Consider the following 23,854-nt stretch of genomic DNA (forward strand, 5'->3'; position numbering starts at 1 on the left):
ATTTAAATCGAATATTAGACTGGAGAGGCTCGCGCTTGACCCGTTGCCGCGAGTTGAAGTCACCAGGAATGGCGTTTCTATTAATGTTACGCGACTTTACGACGCGAATTTCAGGTTAAACCACTTTTAAAATTCATGAACGAGCATTCCAGTATTTGGGTATTTTCGTATCGTTGTAGGAAGAACAAAATTCCTTTTGGAATTATTTTTGCACAACTCGGTTCAATTAAACAAATTTTTTAAAAATTGGTAGATACACTATCTGCGAATCGTATGTATTAAATATGTATCATTTAACTTATATTTGATATGTGTAATATTCCTTTGAAAAATACTAAACTTGCATAGCCTAGAATCGAGTAAATAAATCCAGCCTCCATCAATAAATTAGTATTCTTGATTTTACTCTAGAATCTCCCATTACAATTTTTCCCAGGACACCCTCTAAACTTTCGAATATAATTTAAGTGTTATTTTATAAATTTTAATTGCCTGACGAGGGCTCGAAATAAAGTTATGTCAAACGTTAGTAAGATTTTTCTACCGAATTCTATTTCAGTCGAAGGAGATAATAGAAACATATTAAAATTTCGTTCAAGGCGAACAATTTAGGCGGGCGATTTCACCGAAACTTATCTGTTGCGGCGTATTAAGGGTATCGGGTTCAATTTCGTCGAAAGTTAATGGAGCACCGTACGCGTATAGATTTCAGATGATTTCCGGGTCAGAAACCGCTAATACGCGACCGCGAAGTGGAAGAAGCTCCGACGCAGTCTCGCAACCGCAGCCTTGCTTTCACGAAGTTATCGGAAAAACCGCAGGAAAGATGGCCACTTTTCTCATTACAGCAGGTTACACGAAAACGTTACGATTGTATAACCGGAACCGAGGAACCTAAATCCATCGCGCAATTAGGAACGAATCGCGACGAAGAAAGAGAAAGTTCGCGTACGTTTCGACGTTCCTTCCTTTTTCAGAAAATTACGCGTTAACCCATTACAAGCGAATTGAAATTTATCGAACGCTTGCATCGAAGTTATTACCGGTGGAAGTCGATCCTAATCGACGCGCGTGATATTTATACCGATAAAATCCACGGCCGCTACCGATATTTGCCAAGCTGTTGCGTAAGTCTGTCATCAATTACGGTCGTCTGCTGATAGTTTGGACCAGTTATGTATATCAATGCGATAAATCTTGCTCGACGAACCTATCGGGATTCACTTAGTTGCGATAATTTTCCGCGCGCCGTGCACTTGGCGCGAAACGCCAAGCACGAGATTCATCATCGCTGCGTGTGGAAAAACGAGGATCGTGGAAGGTTCTGTCATCTGTTCTGATCATCGATTAACACTTGTCAGCGGGCTTCCACACTTACTCGTAGATCGTTATTGCGTAGGCTGGCTACTACATTTATTAAACAGGTAATATTAGAATTGTAAATATACATTCGTACGGACAGACGAACGACTCTGAACTCAAAATGAACTCGAGATCTTATGGAATTATCCAATCTCAATAAATTGAAAGTGATATTATTTTGTTCGAAATCACACTGGACGTTTAAGTAAAAAATTAATTTTGTAGTTGACAACAACTACTTATTCCTCTGCAAAAATCTATTTATCCGGTCGAACCAGCGACGAAATAAAACATTGTGATTTTAGAAAATAGTAAAACAATATTAATACGTTGATCATCTTTAACAAGTGTCCAAGAATATTCGTCTGGTATCGTTTCGAACTTTCCATTTATCTCGAACCTAGACTGTTCTAATCGAAACAAAGAATTTTCGGAGCTAAGGGTCCCTCGTCCCCGCGTTTAATTTTAATTCGTGCAGCTTCTATGGTATGTCCTCGTTGAAATAATTACGTACGCGAGGACGATGAGTAACGACAAACGCACGGACGCTGGAACGTCGACTTAATGCCGTCGAAATATCGGCGAGATTATTCGCTGGACCGCAGCGGGCTTGATTGGAGATGAGCAAACTCGATAAGGAGGCTGGGTCCCCGCGAAAGAATTTTCAGGTCTGGGAGCAGGTGTCGTGTACCGGGCAACCTGTTTCAAGATGGCGAGAGAAAACGACGAAACAGCCAGCTTGTCGCCTTCTACGATGCCCTGGTACAGTATTCAAATTCCCCTTGACCAGTTCTCGGATCGAAATATTTCATGCTCGGGGACCAGACGGAGAGCTCTCGAGTTGGAAGGCACGATTCGAATCGAATTTCACTCCGTTTTATTCACCCTCGAATATTTGCAGCAGAAACAGGCGTAGCCTGTCAAGTCTTCTTAATTATGAACAAATATTTCTTTCTTTTTCTTGTAGATCCTCACAGCTTATAATTCTTGAACAAAACGACTTCCCGATCGAAATACTGGCCGTTCTATTTTTACTGTATCCATTATACGTATTACTATATCATATTTCTTGTATTAATTTTCTCTAGTTCGATGTACGTTGTATCGTTTCTTTTGCTGTATGGACTCCTTCGTATGTAGGTTAGGTTTAATATCAGTCGAGCCTGTATAGCTTCTATATGGTTATAATTATTATACTGTGCAATGAATTAGTAAAACAAAATTAGAATAACGTAAGTAAAGGGAAAACTGTGTTGACTCCGGCTTTATTGCTACTTGTAAAACGTGTTCTATTGAAAGTAAATCGAATATGTAGAAATGTGGCTCCTAAACAATTTTCGATCGACCAATTCAAACTAGAAATGACTTTCAAGTGATCTTTATACGACCTTCAAATCACCTCTAAACAACTTTAAATAGCTATATTCTTCTTCAAATGACTTTCAGGTGACCTTGACTTGACCTTTGGCAACAAAGAATGATAAAAACAAATACTGGAGCACTGTCACCATCTTCGTTCAGAATTTCTATCATTGTATCTCAAATTCTGATACAGAATAACAATTTTATGTTTTGACAAACCTACCCCGTGTGCCCTAAATTGTACCTCAGTTTCCACAGTGTTTTGTAAAACAACGTATTTGCCTTGTTTTTATGGAAAGAAGAAGAGTCGTCGACCTTTGGCCGTGCACGTCGGAATCATAATCGTCCATCGTTTCGTGGTCGAGCACACTGATGACCTCAAATGCGAATTCGAAGGGAAACGGTCATCGTCGAGTCCTGTGTTCGTTACAAAAACGACCATAATCGCTTGAGCGACCATACCTTCGCGCAGGATCGTCGAAAAACGACTGGCAAATCGCGCGTAACTGCGACCAGGGTGTATAATTTGCCAGTTATCGCTAATTGAATAGCATAAACCGCGTGGTCGGGACATTTAATTATCGGGCTGTCCGGGCAGGACTTCCCACGTTATTGGATCTCGCGTCGACCTCGGAAAACCTTCTCTCCTCGCGGTAAAGGCGTAATCCACCTTTAGTGCCGCTAATACGCTGTGACTGATATAGAGTTCGTTTATCATCGATCAACGCACATATCGAGACAGAGGGGAAATTAGTCTTCCTTTTAACGTATCCATAACGGCTACCTCGACGAACAAAATGAAATACGATTGTATTTCATTTGGCTTCGTATTGTGATATCGATGCTTTACGTTTAACACTCTATCCATAACTGTCGATATCGAATTATCGAATTAGAGATTGGAAAGAAACCCTACTTTTACACAGTTTATTGACACCCTACCACTGGGGAAATTGCGACGAAAATAAAATTATTATTCGACTTTACCGTCACGACTTAACACGATTAAAATATTACCTGTCCCCGTTGGAAAAAAAATTTGTCGATCCTCGCCTCGGCTCATTCGGTGCACCGTGTGTAACGGGCAGGAAGGTGGCGCGAGAAACCCCCTTTCCTCGCCATAAACGCGTAATCCACCTTTAGTGCCGCTAATATTCGCCGACTGATTTAAAGTTCGTTTATCATCGGCCAACACGGACGCGTCGCGAGATAGAACGAGAGGGCGGGAGGATCCGTCCCGTCGAAACGAGCGAGACCGGACCATTGCCAAGAAGTTATGGGTATAGATTATCGCCGGACAGAGAAAGGACGAAGAATCGCACAACCGTTAGGAGAGATTGAGAGATTCTCGGTGTTGGAAAGTGGATACGGGAGAACGGGGGCGACCGAAAGAGGGAAAAAGCGAAGAATAAAGGAGGGATAGAGATAACGTAATCGTTCATTAATTGTGATAATCGTTGTTTCGATGCGCGATCGGTATCCGCGGCGTCGAAATACGCGCTCGTCCAGCTCGTATCGGCAATTAACTCCGTAATTAGGCGTAAAGGCGATAACTCGGCGCACGGTATCGCGGAAATGTTACGATCGGATAGACGAAAGGGGGAGAAAAGAGAGGCGATTCCCGATATTAACGTTCATGATCGTTCGCTTTATAGAATCTCGATCGTAACTCTGTCGCTTTCCCTGAAACGGTCCGCGCGTTTCGAATAATAAATCCAGCCACGTGTTTCCCGCTGTCAAAAGCTGTGCGGGCCTTGACTGTGGCCGGCTCCAGAGATGCCAGACCGGAGCCCCGGGTGCACCGGGGACACCTTATTCCACTTTCTCACATTATGCCAGATCACGCGTACGTGAGCGCGTAGAGTTTCGGAGAGTCGACAAAGACGAACGGACACATGCCCTCTTTCTTACATGCCTCTGCTGACCATTGCTGACCACTGCTGATACTTTTAATAACGTATAACGATTACTACTGACTACTGGCCTCTGCTGGCCTCTGCTAATCTCTGCCTGCGTGTGCTGGTCTGTGCTTGCCACTGTTGACCTCTACTTGCTTCTACTGAGCTCTCCTGACCACTGCAGATCACCAGCAGAGACCAGCAGAAACCAACAGGGGCAAGCAGTAGTCAGTAGTGGTCAGCAGTGGTCAGCAGTGGTCAACAGTGGGCAGCAGTGGTCAACAGAGGCAAGCAGAGACCAGCAGAAGCTCGCAGAAACCGGCAGAGTCCATTTCAGCAGTTGTTTATTTATACTCAATTGTATTAATAATACATATTATGCTCATACATAGGAATAATAGAAAAAAATTACTTTTTTTCAATAGTTAAAATATGAGTATTTGTTTATATATAAATATTTCCGCCTTCATAGGTCGGAAAATAAAAATGCCTAGACAGTCGAGATTTCAAATCGGATGCCGTTAACGTGAGATCGAATTTCAGTTGTTTGAGAGCGAAAAGGCAAATGTGATGGTCAGAAATTACTTCGTGCAGCTTCGAAGAATCGAAAAAGAGCGCATGTGCAAATTTGTCTTTGTCGACTCTCCGAAACTCTACGAGCTCACGTACGCATGATCTGGCATAGTGTGAGGAAGTGCACCCAGGGCTCCGTCTGGCATCTCTGGCCGTCTCTTGATTCCCGGTCTGAATAAATATTGATTCACCGATCGATGCCTCCGCGCGGCCTTTGATGCGGTCTGCGGTCGTATTGTTCCCTGTCGCTTTCTCGTTTAGATTCCGACCGATCTTAACGCCCGTTACGCGAGTTTCACTTTTCGGAAGCCGACATTGGGCGAATTTTATTTCAACCGATCAATGATGCAAACTTTATTCAGGAACCGGGAATACAAATTTTAGATTCGCTCGTGAAATACAGTTACTCGGTTCGATTGGAATTAACGCTTTCTTCCACTGCCATTTGTCACGCTTTTTAAGGCCATGTTTCGATATTTTATATATGAAAGTTGATAATTAATAGTACGTCGATTTGACGAAGTTTAGATTCTAAACTTAATATTACAGTCAAGTTTTTGTGCAATGTTATTGTGAGATGGGATGTAGAGTAAGGTTCTCGAAAGAAAGCCCTGGAAGGAATGCGGCGACAGTAACGCCACCTGCGCAACTCAGCTGAGCAGAGAAATGGCGCCAATCTTGTGCCAATTTGATGGGTTTCAGATCCAGTACTTAACATTACAAAACTTATAAAGATAATTAGTTAGTAATTCATGTTGAATTTAATGGATATAACTGCATTTTACACGATGTATTAAAAAATATATGATTCCATTAAAAAAAGAACATTAATAACCTTCATACTCCTCCACGCGTTTACTTACGAAAGAAAAATTTACATATAGTCCACAGTTCTGTTTCCAGTCTTCCTCGACAAAATTTCGACCGAAATAACTCAACGAGCCGCAACGCTACTTTCGAAAACGACAAAAGGTGGCCAGATAAATAGCAAAGTGCCGCGAGAAAGAACACGCGAGGCCCAGGGAAAGATCGAGCGCCGGCTAGATGCTCGGATGATAGATCTCGTAGGTAAAAGGGGGCGAAATGGTGGAGCGGACGCGCGCGATCCATGGATCACGCTCGCTACCAATGCCTGAGCCGTAACCTCGAGTCTTCTATCGCACGTGTACACGCCGTGTAAATATTTGTATGATGCACGGCCTGAACCTCTCGTATCTTAACAGAATCTTCGCCACGCCGTGTACACGTATAATCTCCGTCTGATATCGCGACGAGCAAAACGCTCGAGCGTCGCCGGAATGAGATCGTTTCCCAACGTGTCCCGAAGGATGAAGTATCGGGTCGAGAGCTGCCTCGCCCAGCTGCCATGAGAACTTGGCACCGCGACGCGCGAAATTCAGTCGTCGAATCTTCCGAAACAAACGAATCCGAAGTTTTAGACTTCAAAATGAAAATCTGCTCGATTCCAATATACTCCAAGGACAGAATCGATCCTGCAACGTCGCAAACGTCAAAATATTTTTGTCTAGTCACCAGTCTAGCGAAGAATAAAACGTCCGACCAGATGCGCAACTGGCAACTCATCCCCAGGATCTTCCTTTCCCGCGGCACGCAAAGTCGATCGAATCGAGAAGATAAGATCGATCGAGTTTCTCCAAGCTGCTACAACTCGAAGGACACTGTGCTGGTACCCAATCTAATCATCCACCATCAGGTTTCGATGCTACTCTCAATAACCATTCTGTTCCAATCATCTTTGCAGCCATCCCCAAATAAAGCGTTGAAAAGAAATCCTCCCTAATCCTCTCGATTTCCCCGCGGTACGATTTACCCCTTCGAGGGACCCAGAACCACAGGACGCTTCTCGTTACCGCGAAATCGTCGTTTCCCCTTGTCTCTCCCGCGTTAATCCCATTAACCTTCCGTTTCGTTCTAATTGCGCGGCGGCGGACACTCGATATCCTCGCCATCGGTGTCCCGCAAGGCACCGGGACCGGTCCGGAAGTTGATTCCACGACCTCTGGGCGAAGATGGGGGTATAATACCGGTAAGTTCTGCCGAGGCTAATGGCGCGCGCTGGTTCTGTTACCCGATAGCTAGCAGTCACGCAATTCCACTGTTTCCAAGCGGTACCGCGCTACGAGCACGTAGGAACCGTTTGGCACGAGGGTTTCCTTCCATCGAAGGCCTACCAACAGGGCGATCCGACGCCACCTAACTTTTTCAATTAAGACGGCATCTCTGGCCACGAGTTACCACGGGGGTAAATTTCACTGTACTTTTGTTTCTTTTCGATCGAACCGAGCCAGCGGTTCCCTTTGATATCTGAGGAATAATATTACCGGAGGATGGCGAACCTGCGACCTTTTTGCATATTCTGTTCATCACAGTTGGAGACGAAATTAAATGGACAACTGGTAGAAGCAGTTGTCTGAATTTAATAGAAATTTGACGAAATTCTTGAGGGTCGAGGGAATTTTTTAGATAGTTTAGGAGCAAATTCAACTTTGGACGTATCAATGGATTTGTGATTTAGCATGTTGTGAGCTTACAATGTTAAAAGGTTCTCCAAATCTGGTATAATCCTTTCCCTAACTATTTCAAGGTTGGTTGGCCTTTTTGCATATCCTGTCGATCACAGTTGGAGACAAAATTAACTGAACAAGTGGTTTAATCGAAAATCAAAATTCTGAAGGGTTGAAGGTTGAGGGAATTTTTTATATGATATGGAAGCAAAATTCAAGTTTGGACTTATCAATGGATTTGTGATTTGGCATGTGACCTTCAAACGTTAGAGGTTCGACAACCCTACCCCTGTCCACTTCGAAGTTGGTTCTACTCTCACGCTGTGCCTCAAAATTAAAATATTTACATATGGCACACGGGCTGAGAACTGGTTAGGGGAACTTTACCGATACCTCCTCGAATATATTCTGTGGCGAATGAGTCTCGTTCCTCAGGGAGTATGGTCTCGACCAGGTCCAGTGTCTGTGTACAACTGAGTTAGTAGTTTCATTTCGGGAAGAAGTCTGAGTAAGTGTGTGTCTCTGAGACCAGACACTGTTCAATATAATAAGTGACCATGATCGTTAACTCTTAACAATCTAGAAATATTTCAAGTTTACTTACCCGTAAATCGAGTCTAAGTTATTTTTCATACGAAGAAAAATTGCGTGCTAAGTATTTTTATATCCAGTATAGAATGAAAGATATTTACTTTTTTTAGTCAAAATTCATTGAGATATTTTCAGAATAATAAAATAATAAATTCATAATAATAAACAATACGAAGAAGGGAACTACAGAAATATTAGTAAAAAACGTTTTGCATTCTTCTCGTTGAAAACCAAATTCATTAATATCATATTAATAATTCAATCCACAAGAAAGTACAAAAAAAAACTCGATTACCAAAAACTCTAAACTAAATTGTCCAGACTAAATTGTGAGTAAATGAACGATGCATGTTTGAAAATTCGAGCCACAAAGATGGACGTCTCAATTAACCCGGACGCCGTGTAAAATTGATCGCAGGCATTAATCGAATTAATTGCCCTCTAATTTCCACGATATGTCTCGGCCACGATCTAGCCAGACGAGATTCCGATAATCATCTCGAAGCGACGGTGGAGCGCTTTCGAATTCACCGACGTTTAATTAAAAGTCGAAATACAACGGGCGCGATAATTGGTCGTAAGGTGAAACCAGCCGGGTTCTTTGTGTTTCTATGAAGCGCTCGGCGACAGTTCTGGACAGGGTCCGTCGCGGTGGGAAGATCGTGAGAGGTATATAGGTAAAGCACGTAGACGCGGGGAATAGAATCCTCGGAAAGGAGACTCAATGACCCGTGGACATCCTGTCCTTTGTAGGGTCTTTCGTGGAAACGATAAACCGTCAGGGTAGAGAGGCAGGGAACGACAACGAGGCTCGTCGCCACCGCGGCAGGAAACGCTGGGATTCTACCTATAAGGCGTTATGACGCGCCAAGGAGGCCCACGGTACGCTTATTTGCATACTCTATCCTACGACAATGGTATCAGCGCGAGGGGTCCTGCCTAGAAGCATCCGCCGTTGCATTCTACGCAGCCACGGTCCTCCCCGTTGAACGCGAGATCGGTCTTTTGTTTGCTAATAAATCACAATGTTGCGAGCCCGCTGCTGCATCGTAAAGATGTGCTCGAATCGTTGTTCAACCGGAGTTGCATAAGCATTTTGATAAGTACGCGGCAGACAGGTCGTTTCGATAGGACTGCGATCGCAGCAATAGCCAATTTGTCCAGCACACGCGAATATCAACGTTAGGTAAACGAAGAGGCACCAGGCTATTATCTAAATTAGTCTTGTTTCCTGGAGGAGGTATCTTTGATGGAATGTTTGCGTTCTAAAGGCGTCAATGTCAAAGCCTTTCCCAAAGTCAGTTTGACGAGAGGATTAGGAAGAGGCGATTTAGTGTAAAACATGGGTAGTTTTATTGGTGATATAGCTCTAGTTTATATTCTGCTGTCCTCAAGCTGGCTACTATTGCTACATAAAGTGACTTCATCATTCTTGTTCCCTAGAGAAGGTTTACTACGTAACATTCAGCTTCGAACGAAAATCTGGAGGAAGTGGGGATCAATTTAAAACTTAGACAGTCTAGCCTTATATCTTCACTAGGTTCCAACCTCTATGCCCGTTCAAAATAATTTAAATGGCTTCTTTACTTTCGTATCACGAATGCTGATGAATATCAAAAGTGTATACACTCTTCTTTCTTTTCTCGTTGTCAGTCTCACTGCAGTTCTTTCCCTCCATGTTTGCCCAGAACTTCTTATCGCATTGCTTCAGGTTAACTTAGGGTCTCAGGACCTTCCTTGGAGAATATCTCTATTGTCGAGCGTCGGTCTCCTCTTTCACAACACTTTTATTGAGCCCTGTCATGAGCACCTTATCTTCTCCTAACTCTCCTATCGTTGTCTTCATTTGTCTACTGTAAATTATACGACTAGATTGTATCTTGTCCGATAAGAGATCTAATTTTGACCTTAGGCCGAGATTTCATAGGAATCTTTAACGTGTATCGTCAGAAAGAAGCGTCTCCGTCTCAAGCTAACTTGTAACTTGACTTATTATTTTAACTCTTAACTGGATTATTGAAGCCGCTGCAGCCCTTCGCAAGTTTAAACTAATAATTACTTAACATATGTCAATGTAATTATTTGAAAATTTATGTAATCTTCTGTATTAGTAAACTACCAACTAAAAATCAACATTAAGTAAAATAATTCAGTTGAGATTGAGAGTCCACTTACAGGGTTAAAACTACAGTAATGACTTTGAAAATGAACCCCTGACGTGATTTATAAGTTGGGCATCTCTATCCCTCCCAATTTGAGAGATCAGCCTCTGCACAGTTCCCTCGAGATTCCTAGACACAGTGATACCTCGATAAAACGAAGTGTTTCTACCTCGATAAAACGTACCGCATCAATCCCACTATCTTTTCATCCCGAGACTCATCTTTTCGATCCTTTGAATGCAATTGAGGACTCCATAGACTCGCAAAGCAAATTTAGAAATTCCCAAATCTCAAAAAAACAAAAAATCCCAACAAAGACAATCTTTAACACAGATATAACACATTTTTCCCCCCCACGTTTGGCAGTGTCCCCATCTTGTACCCCACGCGACCCCAATCTTGGCCATACTCTCGGGAAGACTGCGGAGCTAAGGAGTCGTTCTATCGATGGAGGGGATCTCTAAGCAGGAAAATCGTCGCTCGGACTATTCGTTATGCAACGCGGTGCGGTTGGCGTCGCGGCGGCGGCGGCGGAGCAACAATATTGCGAAAACAGCGATAGAGGCGTTCAACAATGAGGGAGCACGGCTGCAGGCGCACAATGGCTAGATAAGGGGCGGGATAGGGGAACGGGGGAAGGGTAGAGGGGTTAGGCAGCTTGTAAAAGGCATACACCTAGGCACCGTCTTTTGCCCCGGTGATATGCACGCGTGCGTCTGCGAATGCACGCGCACGGAACAACGACGATGAATGCGACCGGGGGGATATTCCTCCTCCCGCGCGGGAAAAGTGTTCACCTTCATTGGCTATGCCTGGCTATGCGCATCTCTTTATCTGATGGAAAGAAGCCGCCTCTCCCTCCCTCCCGGGACTTTTGCCCTCGTGCGAGATCGAGTCCGACCGTTCGTGAGTCACCGGGGCCGTGGAGAGCGGCGCGAACCTTAAATTCTTCCACCGTTTCTAAACACGCTTTCTTCGACAACGGGGCCTCCGATAAATGACATCCCGTAGAGCATCGACGGAGGCCCGCGAGAGCTCGTGACTCTCGTTTATCTGGCCAGCCGCGTACCGGGGGACCCCGCTGAAGACCGACCCGGCCGATTAGGAATTTATAAATTAACCCCGTGGCACCAGCTTTCGAATCCTCGGCGTCCATGATTTTTACGGATATTTTTCGGGACGCTCGGGGAACTCTGACGCTCGGAACCGGGCCACTTCCGGCGTTCGTAGGGTTTCCGGGAGGCGCAGTGCTCGAAAACAACGATTTAAATGTGAAGAAGACCAATTTTTTACCATCTTCGATTTTATTTTAGGTGTCGTTAAGTTTGTAAATCCTTCAGGATCTTCAGTTGAAACGTTATTTATCTCTAGAAATTGTTTAGATAGGTTAATTTTTACTCGGAAACTCGACGTTTCTATTCTTCTTGGAAATCTGTTTTTGCAGTTCATATTTCTCCTTCTAGAATGATTTCATTTTGGACTGTATGAATCTTGCACAGGAAGATAGACATTTTGTTTTAGAATATTGATCAAAATTTATTATAATTTTAAGTACATGTAATCGAAAAAAAGTGAGACGTCCCGAATGCGAACAGAGTTTCAGCAACTGTCAGTGTCTCTATTTATTTTATTTAAAAGAGAGCTTTATGAGAATTGGTGTTATTGAGCCAAATTTTGCAAGTTTGTATTTTTATGGAATTTTCATATTTTGCAAAGAAGTTTTAAAAAAGAATAATCGAATTATAAAATTATTCTAGATATGTACCTTGCACTGAACTTGAATATTTTGTATATCTACCGAATAAAGATGTCGCCAGAATGACGGACAAAATTGTTTTGTCATCCTCGAGAATTGTATTGAAGTAAATATTACATTTTCGAAATTTTGAAATGAATAAATACTGCCACAGTATCCTCTCGCAACAGAAAAGTGACGAGTGTACACAACAATTTTAACGTCAGATCGTGGCTCTTGATTTGCATAATAACAGAGAAACATATTCGCACCTAATACTTAGAAATAAATGTTAGAAAACGAAAGTGCCGCGCGAGTGCAAAAAAAAGGCGACTAATGTAAGTAGAAAGTGACTGAGAAGTCATATTACATACAAGACGATAAATTTACTTATCGGGCGTACACTACCGATCGAAAGTTTTGGATACAACTACATCGTTCGTACAGAGTGACAAAAAAAATAAATTCTAATCGAAAAGTTGTAATGTAAGAATGTAAACAATTGCTAATGTGTGTTAGAATCGTTTCAGTAATACGGCGAATAAAAAGAAGCGATATTTATTGTTGTAATTATTAACAGTAACAGTAACGAGGATAATATTCTTCTATTTATCCGGGGGCAAAAGATCGTGTCCTCTACGCACGACTATCGTACAGCGAGGCTCTAACTTCCCTTTTCAATTAGATATTTAAACATTTATTACGAGAAAGTAAATAAAATGAGGGCAAAGGATATCCAATTGGCTCTTGCTGTAATAAATTGTGGAACGAGCGTTTATGGAGGTACGTATATACCCATAACACATCGGTAATAAATTTGTCTAAATCCATGTTTTATGCTGCGCCTCGTAATCGAAAATTGATCAGGAATTAAGATACAATCGGGTATTAAAATTGCTATCTTACTTTAATTTAATTTAAAATTGAAATGACTAATCGGATATTATTCTTAATAATAGAGACTGTCAATTGTTTGGTAACAGTCAATAGTCAGTTACTAGATGACAGTAATAAGGACTATCATACTCAGCGTATTTTTTATTCAATTTTTTAAGGTCAAGGAGTAGGACTGTGAGTAGTCATTGGATGCCAGATGACTATTGTCATGAAAGATATGATGGTGGAAGAATGGCGTACTTGAACCTGCTGTTAAATGATAAAGACCTTGTTCTTGGAGGATCTGATCAAGGATTAGAATGTTTTTTCGTAGGGGGATTGTGAGAAACGACGTGGAACTTACTTCAGAACTGTAGAGATGCAACGGTTTCTCTTTGGAAAGTCAAAGTATTCTAACAAGACGTTATACAATCGATGGAATTATTACGATTTCCTAAAATAGACAACTATAATCTTCTGGATTATAGAATAGAAAGTACTTTACTCTGTTTTCTAATGGACGATAAATTTTAACCAGCGTAACAAGTACATAATTACTGCTCGACTGTCTTAATAGAACCGAACGCTCTAAGAGATTTGTGTAACTGGCAATAGAGTTACCTCCCACCGCCATTATTCTTCGTTCTTACAGGAGAAGCATCTGCCGGATGCTAATACAAATACTATTGCCGTTCTTGTATTTATTTCAAATGTATTGTCTGGATAATACGATATTTAGCCTAGAGATATTTATTTCAAACGAGGTAATGAATCATAATTTGATATGAAAAAATGAAAAATAATTTCATTTAGGAACTTAATAACGAAATAATGGGGAGCAAACTCAATTGATTGCTAAAGTAAACTAATATGTGAATATTTTAAGATTGCCCAATAACTATACTCAAGTCAAAGGAAGAACAACTTAAACAATGACTATTAACAGAAGAAAATAAATCATAAATTGAATCCCAGCCTCAGAATCTCTAATGCAACGGCTAGAAAAACAATTTCACCTTAAAATTCGTAAAATATCAATTGACTGCAAACTTTACATAATTGAGGAGGACGAAAAAATTTCAAGATATTTCTAATACTATCCTCGAGGTGTCAAGAGCAGTAGGTGTGAGATAGAAAGTGGAGGTTCGCAAAACTTCCCCCACCCACCGAGCCAATTTCTTCTTCGACGTAATTGCAGACGTTCCGTCGTGCCTGTTTTAGGAAGATCGACGAAAGAAATTGGAAGTTTTCACTTTCTACGCTAGGAAGTCCTCCATGCAAATGCACCAAGCAGTATTCAAGATTACTGAACCATGCAATGACACTCATTACGCTGTCGTTCATCACGGAACATTACCAGGACAAGGTTTCTTGCTCAACGTCCAATCCTGTATCGATCATTCGTCAAATGCTTAGACAACTTCAATTAATTTCAATCGATCGTATCCGCAGGGTCCGAGGTGCATAAATCTCCAGCAAATAAAACGGATACAAGGCTCTCTGCAAGGATCCCTTTGAAGTTACCTGTTGGTCTTTGGTTAGGTTCTTTAGTTCTGATCGGTGCCGCGTCATCCATCCATCAATCTTGCGCGCTCGAACAGGAACAAGACTTTGCGATTTGTATTGTCTGGCGAAATTCCCAAGAATCGCATTCCGTAAGTCGATTTCATTCCTTGAAGAAGAAATTTCCCAAAATCTGTGCGACACTTTGACAATGGCTGACGATTCTCGTTTCAAATTCTTCGTTCTGAAAACGATCCTACGAGCCAGGACATTCTTCTCGTCTTTCTTTCTCAAAGTATACTTTTCTCTTCCTCGGTGTGGAGTTCGCGAAGGAAACGTTTATCGAACGATTTCTTTCCTCCCCAGAGTGGCTCGTTTTCAAATTTCGAGTTCGAGTTGGCTTCGAAAGGACGGATTCCAAAGACGAGTCGGGACGAAATCCACTGAGCAGAGGTGAATTCCAACGTCCATCATCGTGGATACGGACGTTCAAGCGTGAAATAGGCCATTGGAGCTAACGACTCCTCTAATAGTCCGCGAAATCGGCGCGTTTCCTATCATTACGCGATGAACGTGGCGCAGCACGCGCTCATCGACTCCCGAGGGCTTATTACCTTCGGACGCGGCCGCGGACAATGGCTGGCTCGCTTTTGTTATTTATTGCACCGCATCCTAAATGATTTTTGCACCGTCCGACGTCGTATCCTCCGGTGATCGTTATTCAAATGAACTCGAATACGAAAAAGTGTCGAAAATCAGCATTCTTCTCAAAATATAATGGCTGGTTGCATCAAAGAATATTAAACATCGAAATGACTCATGGAGTGCCTATTAAACAGTACTACTAATCAGTCAAAAACGTTGGGCACACGATGTAGAGAATTATTTCACATACAAATTGTAAGTTTAGTAATCTGTGGCACGTTTGTAAATGTAGTAGTTGTTGAAAGTTCATTTTTCGCGCCATCGTTCCCGAAACGTCGTACATTCTTCACGGATATATTCCCCCTGAAATTGGGAGGCCGTGCGTGACGAGCAAGAGTGGGCGGTTCGCTCGCGAGGCTCTCGAAAACGCGAAAACGTTTCGACGGACTCGAGCCGCGAAAGGATCTCTCGAATCTCGAGCAAGAACCAGCCTAATGCGGCGTAATCGTCCAAAGGAGAACTTCTAATACCGTCCAGGTAGCCGATTGTTAGTGGAAAGTGGAGGTAAATGTAAAACGTGACGCGGTTACGGTCCATCGTGCGTAATTGGGTGTAAAACTCGGGGATACAGTGAACCGACTGATGAAAGGGGCACAGACGTTCCGTTGTGCTTCTTGCATTTGCTCGTTTTAGTAAGTATGCCAGAGGATCGAATAATAGCCAGACAATTCCATTCCTTGATCAAAGAACTCGCTCGTTAGGCACTAAAGATATCATCTACTAACGTGCATCCTCGACCGTATAAATATCTATGAGTTACAAATACTTCTCTACTCGAAGAGACTGTCGTACGTATCCAGAAACACTGGGAATCGATACTTTTAAAAAACAGCAAATTGTGAGTAACGATATGGAATGCAAAAGAAATTTTATTACTTTCTAAATTCATCTGAAGTGATATTGTGTGGAAAATGTAGCTTTGTTTTCGAACTACAGCAATGATTCGTAAATTGAACATTTCTATCTCTCTCAACTTGGGGGGATTACAATACTATTATATTACTAAATTATTAAATAATTTAACGAGGTGAATAGCATGGTTTTCACAGGTGGTGGTTTCTCACAAAGCATCGTCTTTCATACTTCACTGAGTTCTAAAGAGAATCTCCCGATTTGGGGATAGTAATGTTCAATTTACGAATCACGCTTGGGTCTCATTTTAACACGTTGATTACCAGACCAAACCCCTGAAATTCTTCGCGAAAACGAAACTTTGTCTTTAGACATTTGAAAACTACCATACCCACAAATTGTCAACTGATTTTGACATCCTCGTTAAAATTCAAGAGCCCTATCTAGATTTATTTTCTCTAACATCTAATCTTGAAGATTAATTTCTTTCACTCTTCAGTGAAAAATTGTACCACTATAGAGTGTGACGTGACTCTCAGCAAAAGTAGAAACAGTAAGTAATGGACAGACACGTCGTATTCAATCGCGCTCGTACTCCACAAAGTTTCAAATTCAATTACCTCGTAAACAACACATTCTACGAAAGAATTTTCCAACGTACATTCAATTCATTTTTTCTCGTAGAATCGTCTCCTTATATTTACTCTTAACAAAGTACCAGACACTCGTCTAGCCAAAACCTCTCGATCCGTTCGCAAGAAGCGAGGCAAGTGTTTCTCTTGAAAACAGCGCCGCAATTCCTCAACTGGTACTGTTTCCAGTGGATCTGACTCACTGCCAGGAATTGACCGGCACGGAAAAACGCGTTCCGTTCGTAGCAGATTCGCGGGAAAATCGATTTCGTGCAACGGGCGCGCGTCTGTACGGGCGACAAAAAGCTAATGAACCGCATCCTCGAGCGCGAGCTCCAGCAATTACGGAATTAGTCCGTAATACCTGAAAGAACATCGGGTGGATCGGTCTCGCGGCCGATTCAGCACACTTTCCCACACACGCCCGTAATTCCGTACGCGGCGCTCGCTCTCGTCGAGAGGGAGGAACCGGTGTTACGGCAATTAATTCGAGCCCGATCGGTCCGCCTCTGATCCTTCTTCGTCTTCTTCATTTTTTCCTCGCCTTCTTTCGCCTCCGACTTCTCTCCTACCCGCCCGGCCGGGTACACGCGCGCTATTTCCGTGAACCAAATACGGGCGGCCGGTCGAAGACGTGCAACGTCGAGGGCAGGGTGGAGGACGAAGGTGGTTGTTGCCAGACGATCGAAGTGGAACGCGTAATAACGGAATGCACCGAGAGCTGATCCGCTTCGAGCTGTCCCGAGGTCGTCGCTGCAGGTTCAGACGCCGACGAAAATTTCGTATTCAAACATTTACGCTATACTTTGCGATTATAACATAGATTTCCATAGGTATTCTTTTGCTATCGATAATGGTGCTTCAATAATTCATACACGTTGCGACTGAAATCCTGAATCTACGTTGGGATTGTGAGACGTGGAACACGGTAATGACCAAAAAAGGATTTCAATTTTAACTTGGTAGGCTGATAGAATAGATATTTCAAGTTATGTGTGTTCAATATTGGCTGCAATTACTTGATAGTTTTAAAAATGTGTATGATAGACCAAATTTCAGTTTCTTTCTGTAAGTGTCGCGACCTGGTCTACTGTGAGACAATTATGGAGTATTCGCTGTACAAGGTCACATTTCAGGGGAATCATTTCTGGTCAGATATTATATATTCAGTAATGAATTTTTTTCTCGAAAATGGTTAGGATTTCGGAGTTATGTCTATTTACCAAAAATGACTATAATTAATCCTTGTAACTAAAAATAATTTTTCCAGAACCATTTGAAGTTTTTTAATTTTGCCGAAAAAATTCTGCACTACCCCCTGTCGAGTTTTTTTAAAAATTCGTTTTTGATTTTTAATAAATTTGTTTGACGCTCTACGGAAATGATTTTTAATACTGTTTTGTAAGTATTTACGAAAACTTTGAAATCTAAACATACTTTGGAGATTTGGTATTTTGACTTAGGATGGCAGGAGACGCGAAAGTGGTACATGGTTCGCGGAACAATTAAACAATTGTCGAGACCCGACCCACTTCACGCGAGGAATCCGCGCGTCCTTCCTCGCGCCTGTTCGAACAACGCGCGCCACTGTTCGCCACGCGAAAAAAAGAAGAACCGCGGCCGCTCTCCGGAATATATTTATGATGTGCGATCGTTTCGATCAAGATCGAACGTCGTCTTATATGGAGAGACGTTTCGCTGCAAAGGCAACGGCGTTGTCGACGGTCCGCATGCATGAGAAGCCCACCCTATTTGTTTATTCGCGATACATCGGCCTCGAAGAACAATCCCGACGTAATTGCGGCGCTGTCTTATCGTGATCTTCCCTTTCGACGACCAGAGCGAGAAAAAGTGACCGATTCGTGCAATAATATTATTTGTTTACGGAGCTGCTTGTCATCGTCGTCGACGGAGTTACGAGAAACGACCAAAGGTACCATTTGTAGTTTAATTAATTCAAACTTTGATTACGGGGCTCTCGAGATTTATTACACAAATTTGCAACGTTCGATGAATTGTTGTTCTAATAGTTGCTGAGTTTGCGTATGCAACTTTGACCTCTCTTGTATCTTGGAAATCAATTCTCAGTGAAGTTTAAAAATTTCTTATATTAATTATAATAGAATCACCGATTCAGAATTCGAACGTCTTTGGCAACAGCAGAAATAGTAAAAGGAGGTTAATCGATCGCATGTTTAATTTATTAACAGGATTTCTCAAACTTCGACTTCTCACGGACCTCCGGAACGAGGAGAAAAATTTACCCTACAGTAGAGTCAAATTACTATTTTTTAAATATTTTATAAAACTGTTTTTAAAAAAATGTGTTTCGACAGTTTAATAAATAAATTGTTATGTGACTGCAGATAATATTCTCTACGCTATGCAATGAAATTTATCTCTCTTATTACACCCACAAGTTGCAACAAAGAGTAACAGAGGGTCACTCGACTGCAAAGAGTACGTGAAACATGTTCTTTCGCGATCCTTTCGGACACCGGGACGTTATCAGACGATCGAAATTAAAATCATATTGAGAAGTCCGCAAGCAAGGTGAAAGTCAATGACACGTCCCGGGAGTATGACTTGGTTCAGAGACACGTCAACCTGGGAACGAATGGAGCACATCTCGTATCTAATTATCGAGGAACGCTTTGTGCGTATAGGAAGCCGAACAACCATTTGCAGACTTAACGACCCGCCGCAAGAAAGGAATCGACCGCCAGAAGAGACCGTCGAGAAATGTTGTCGCTGGCAATAGATGGGTTAAATATTAGAATCGCTAACAAAAAAGTAAACAATCCTCTATCCCCTGCTCCTCGAATAAAAATCAGTTTCAATTATAAAATTAAATACCAAGGAGCAAATAAAAATTCTTCGATCGAATAAAATTTTAAATGAATTTAATTGAATTCATTAATTTAGAGTCAGCTACATTTATATAATTGGTTGTAAAGGTTGCGAGTGTAAGTGAAAAATTCTATAGAGTAATTATTTATTTTTTTGCACTATTTTCTTTTCAGAGAGCAAATAATAATATATTATTTTAATTATTTTGGTTTAGTTCCTTGGTTCTTCTTTTAGTACTACGGTTTTATATGGACTTTACTGCTAAAATTCTATCGTTGGATTCGAAGTGAGGTTTTTTGCCGAACGATGGTCGCTTTGTCGTTGGAATTAGACGAGCCATATTTCCGCAAAATTTCGGTCGTCAGCGTCGTTGACCTCCTTAAAGAAACTAAGCAACTGACCGCCTCGAAGAAAGTTATAAGAAAGTGATGGGAAACTTTAGACAGAACCGCTCACGTGGGTAGCCCGTGCTGTCATTAGAGGGACAGAAACTTTCTTAATACGTCCAATATAAACTGACACTTGCTCAAATTACAAACGTGTGAATCATTCGACGAGACTTCGGCAATGACCCACGTGTATCTTTTCGTCCCACGTACCTTAGTTTCATCTCGACGGAATAAAGGATCTTTACGAACGAACGGCCACGAACACAACGCGACAGAATTCAATTACGCGCCAGGTTTCCCTTGACCCTTTCTGTCCCAACGATACCACGCGCCATTGCCAACTTTACCCACATAATTTCCACATGCAAACCTCCCATTTCCACTTGACATTATTAACAAACGAAAATATATAATGACACTTGCTAATATAATTCTCTTCTACTTACAGATTTGTCGTTGGTCTTCTTATTGAAACAGTTAGACACAAAATTTCGGTAAAATATATCGTGAAAACTTAGGAGTATATATTCTATTTTGTATTTCAATTTTTATTAGAACGAAAGAAACCACTATTTTTGCAAAACTTTGCCATATGTTACCATATAACACTTGTACTATACATTCATTTTCCTCACATTTTTTGCATGAATCTGTTCATGATCTTACTAATATTTTTTTATATTAAAATAATTAATTCAGGATAGAGTCGTGTCTACGTCATCTTTTTGACAGAAAAGTTTCCAGATAAAAAGAACTCAAACTCGATAGAATTTGCACCAGTTAAAATTTGTTTAAACGTCGAATGCAAGGTTGAATGGTTTAAAATTCGGATGAACGAAGTGTACGATCGCGATTAACTCCGCGGCACGTGACTCTGGGGGGATTCCAGCTTCCGACGTGGCAGGATCATACGACGTGTTTCGTAGCAGCGACACGATTACATCACGTACCTTCACGTGTTTCCGCCTGAAACGGAGTTGTCACGTGTGTCGCGCGTACGTGCGGATCGTGTCGAGCCCACATGTCCGTCTACGTGCACGTGCTATGTACGACAAAGTGATTACACGTTTAATTAGCATAATACAATGAGCCGTCGCAAATAATACGTATCTGCTCGGCCGTTAACTGCCGCCGGTATAGTCTTCCAACGCGGTTATTGTTAAAAACAAAGAGACGAAACTATTTCGAGCGGAACGCTTTCCGCAATTAATTTCCCTATTCAGCGCATAGTTTACATAACGTTTCCTGTATTTTCGAATATGTAAATCATCTCCCGTTAACGCTGCTCTTTCCTGCAACGTTAATTCGTGCACCTTTAACGAATCGTTTGCAATTATTAGCCGTTTGCCTCGCAGCGCGTGGAGTTTAATGGTTTGCACAAGAAGTCTCCTATCATTTTCTGAGTTTATTGCCCAGTGATTAGACTCGGATTGATATCTCAATAACTGCTACACTTCGTGCAATTAGTCCTCGACAGAGATTATTTACGATAACAGCATGCTTGTTTTGAAACAAGAAACGATTAACAAGTAATATTACTCTTGCATATAGTCGTTGAATTTTGTTTGATGTATTAATTTTGCGGAAAGAGATAGTTTTTGTATTAATATTTTGGTACTCATTGGAACTGGAACTGGACTGGAACATTTCATTGAAATAATGTTCGTATTTTCATATTTCAGAAAATAATTATAAATATTATTTTTATTTTACTATCTTTATTAATTTGAAGCAAACGCAAACGACCTTTACGACGAGTAAAATTGGTATATCAAATTCTCGCTGTCTCTGACATTTTGAGTGACATTGCTATTACCACGCATTGAAATCACCAGAACGACGTTTCTATTAATATCGCGTTCGCGATTTTATCGTACGAGAACAAGCCGCGTTATCGATTTGAACTTTTCCCTACAAGATTTACGATTTATTTCCTTGTAAATGTGAAAATTTCAGGTTTTCTATCGTGAATAATTAGCAGAGATAACGTTTTTTCGAATCTGGAATGGCGCTGGGACAAGCGGCATTAAAAATCTGAAATTTTCGCGATATGGACCGGGTCTGAGTTATATTGTAAACTGTAAAACAAATTCGGGTAGTTTTTTCTTGCTGCAAGACGAGGCGTAACACGGTTTATCCTGCAGATTGCGTAACTTATCGATTGCAAACGCGTATGTGTAGTTAAAAATGAATAAACACGACTTTGCGAGTTCAGTTTTATAATAAATACTAATACCACGTAGCACGTATTAATACATATAAGTAGAGTAATAGCTTCTGACTTTGAATATCAATTCTTTTGAAAAATTATCGTCACAGAGAAGTTAAAGAACACTTCTTCCATGATTTATAAGTAAAAGGAATCTATTTGCAGAAGTCCCTGCTGTTCTATCAGACATTAAACAAGAAAATATTCCTTTAAATTCGTCAGCAGCTAATAGTTTAATAAAACAGTCACCCTAAACCTGACTAAAAATCGTGAAAATTGCAACAAACTCCGGAGAACGCGTCTTCCCTCGGTTTCGTCGATTTGCAACCCCGGGGCGTCGATCTTTCCGCGCGCCGCGACGTTACCGCAAGATTGTCCACATTTCGCACGTCAATTTATCGAGAATTCACGCGACGTCCACGCGAGCATTAAGGCTTTTTTCATCGGTGGACCTGTTCCCGTCCTTTCGTAGCCATCCTGTCTGTCAGGGCGACTCTTTCGCGCGGAATTGCGAAACCCGATCCTTCTTCCGTGATCCTCCGCTAGGACCGATTCCCACAACGCTCCACCACTCGCACGACCCGTTTATCGACGCCAGGACACGTTCCGCTATCGATCAAACGGACTTTCTATCTTGCTGACCGAAAAAATAATTTACGAATTTGTTTCGCTTGAACCTCGATGGATCGTTTATCCTTATATGAAGAGAATCATGGCTATCGTAATTGTCTGAAAATTATCTAAAGTATGATTCTTAAAACGAACAGATGTGATTCGTAGATTGATTCTAGGGGGATCCCCTGTGGAGCCAGCGAAGCGTGAATGTGGTGTCGAATTTTGCCTCTACTGTACGAAAAATGAACATGTCATCTCCGGAGTGATGTTCATTTTAAGAATCATTACTGTATATGTTAACGTCAAAATATTTTCAGAGTGTTTAAAAAGTTTACAGAATGTTTAAGGGCTGAATGGATAATTCAAGTCGTGCATCCTCATAGGCCCATTTATCATCTCGTTAGAAACGTTGCAAATGATCAAAGTTCCATATACTACTAAACAAAAATAAAAAAATGCAAAATAAGCTATTAAATGAGAATCTTTTCTGATTGTACGAATTATCGAGCGAAGAAAATCATTATTTCTGGGGGCTTTGTTATTCAGAATTCGGCGAGCACCGACGATGCGTAGCCAGTTTTGCGCTCGACCATGCGCAAAGTATCCCCCGCGAAGGCCATTATGGGAACACAACGACGATAACCGGGATGGTAGACGTAGGCACGGCTAATCGCGCTCGTGATTTCCATACCCCTAATACGGCTGGAGAGCATTAGCGCGTGTATTCGCCACGGTATCCCAGCCGGCCGTTTGGTCCGCGATGGAAGGAAGCAGGGGACCCGGAGCGTGCGACGACATGCTCGATGACTCCCCGCAAAGGAGGCCGAACATCGGCTCGAGGTCGTCGAGGATGCCAGAAACGAGGTTAACGGAGGCCGCTACCTCCGTGGCTCTGCCCGTGGAAAAGCTTGGGATCCGTGATCCGTGATCCGGGGGAACAAACGAGACGCGTCTCGATCGATCTGGCTTCCCTCGTCGAGGCGAACATCGCCAGAGAGACTGGTCCGATGATCGC

At 41.8% G+C, this 23,854-nt stretch overlaps 1 protein-coding gene across 5 annotated transcripts in view; it reads right to left on the minus strand.

The window, feature by feature from the left end:
* LOC143342924 (uncharacterized) overlaps nt 1-23,854 on the minus strand; it is a 432,164-nt gene that overhangs the window by 98,853 nt on the left and 309,457 nt on the right. The window lies entirely within an intron of this gene.

This window comes from Colletes latitarsis, chromosome 6, assembly GCF_051014445.1.
Source record: "Colletes latitarsis isolate SP2378_abdomen chromosome 6, iyColLati1, whole genome shotgun sequence".
NCBI lineage: Eukaryota > Metazoa > Arthropoda > Insecta > Hymenoptera > Colletidae > Colletes > Colletes latitarsis.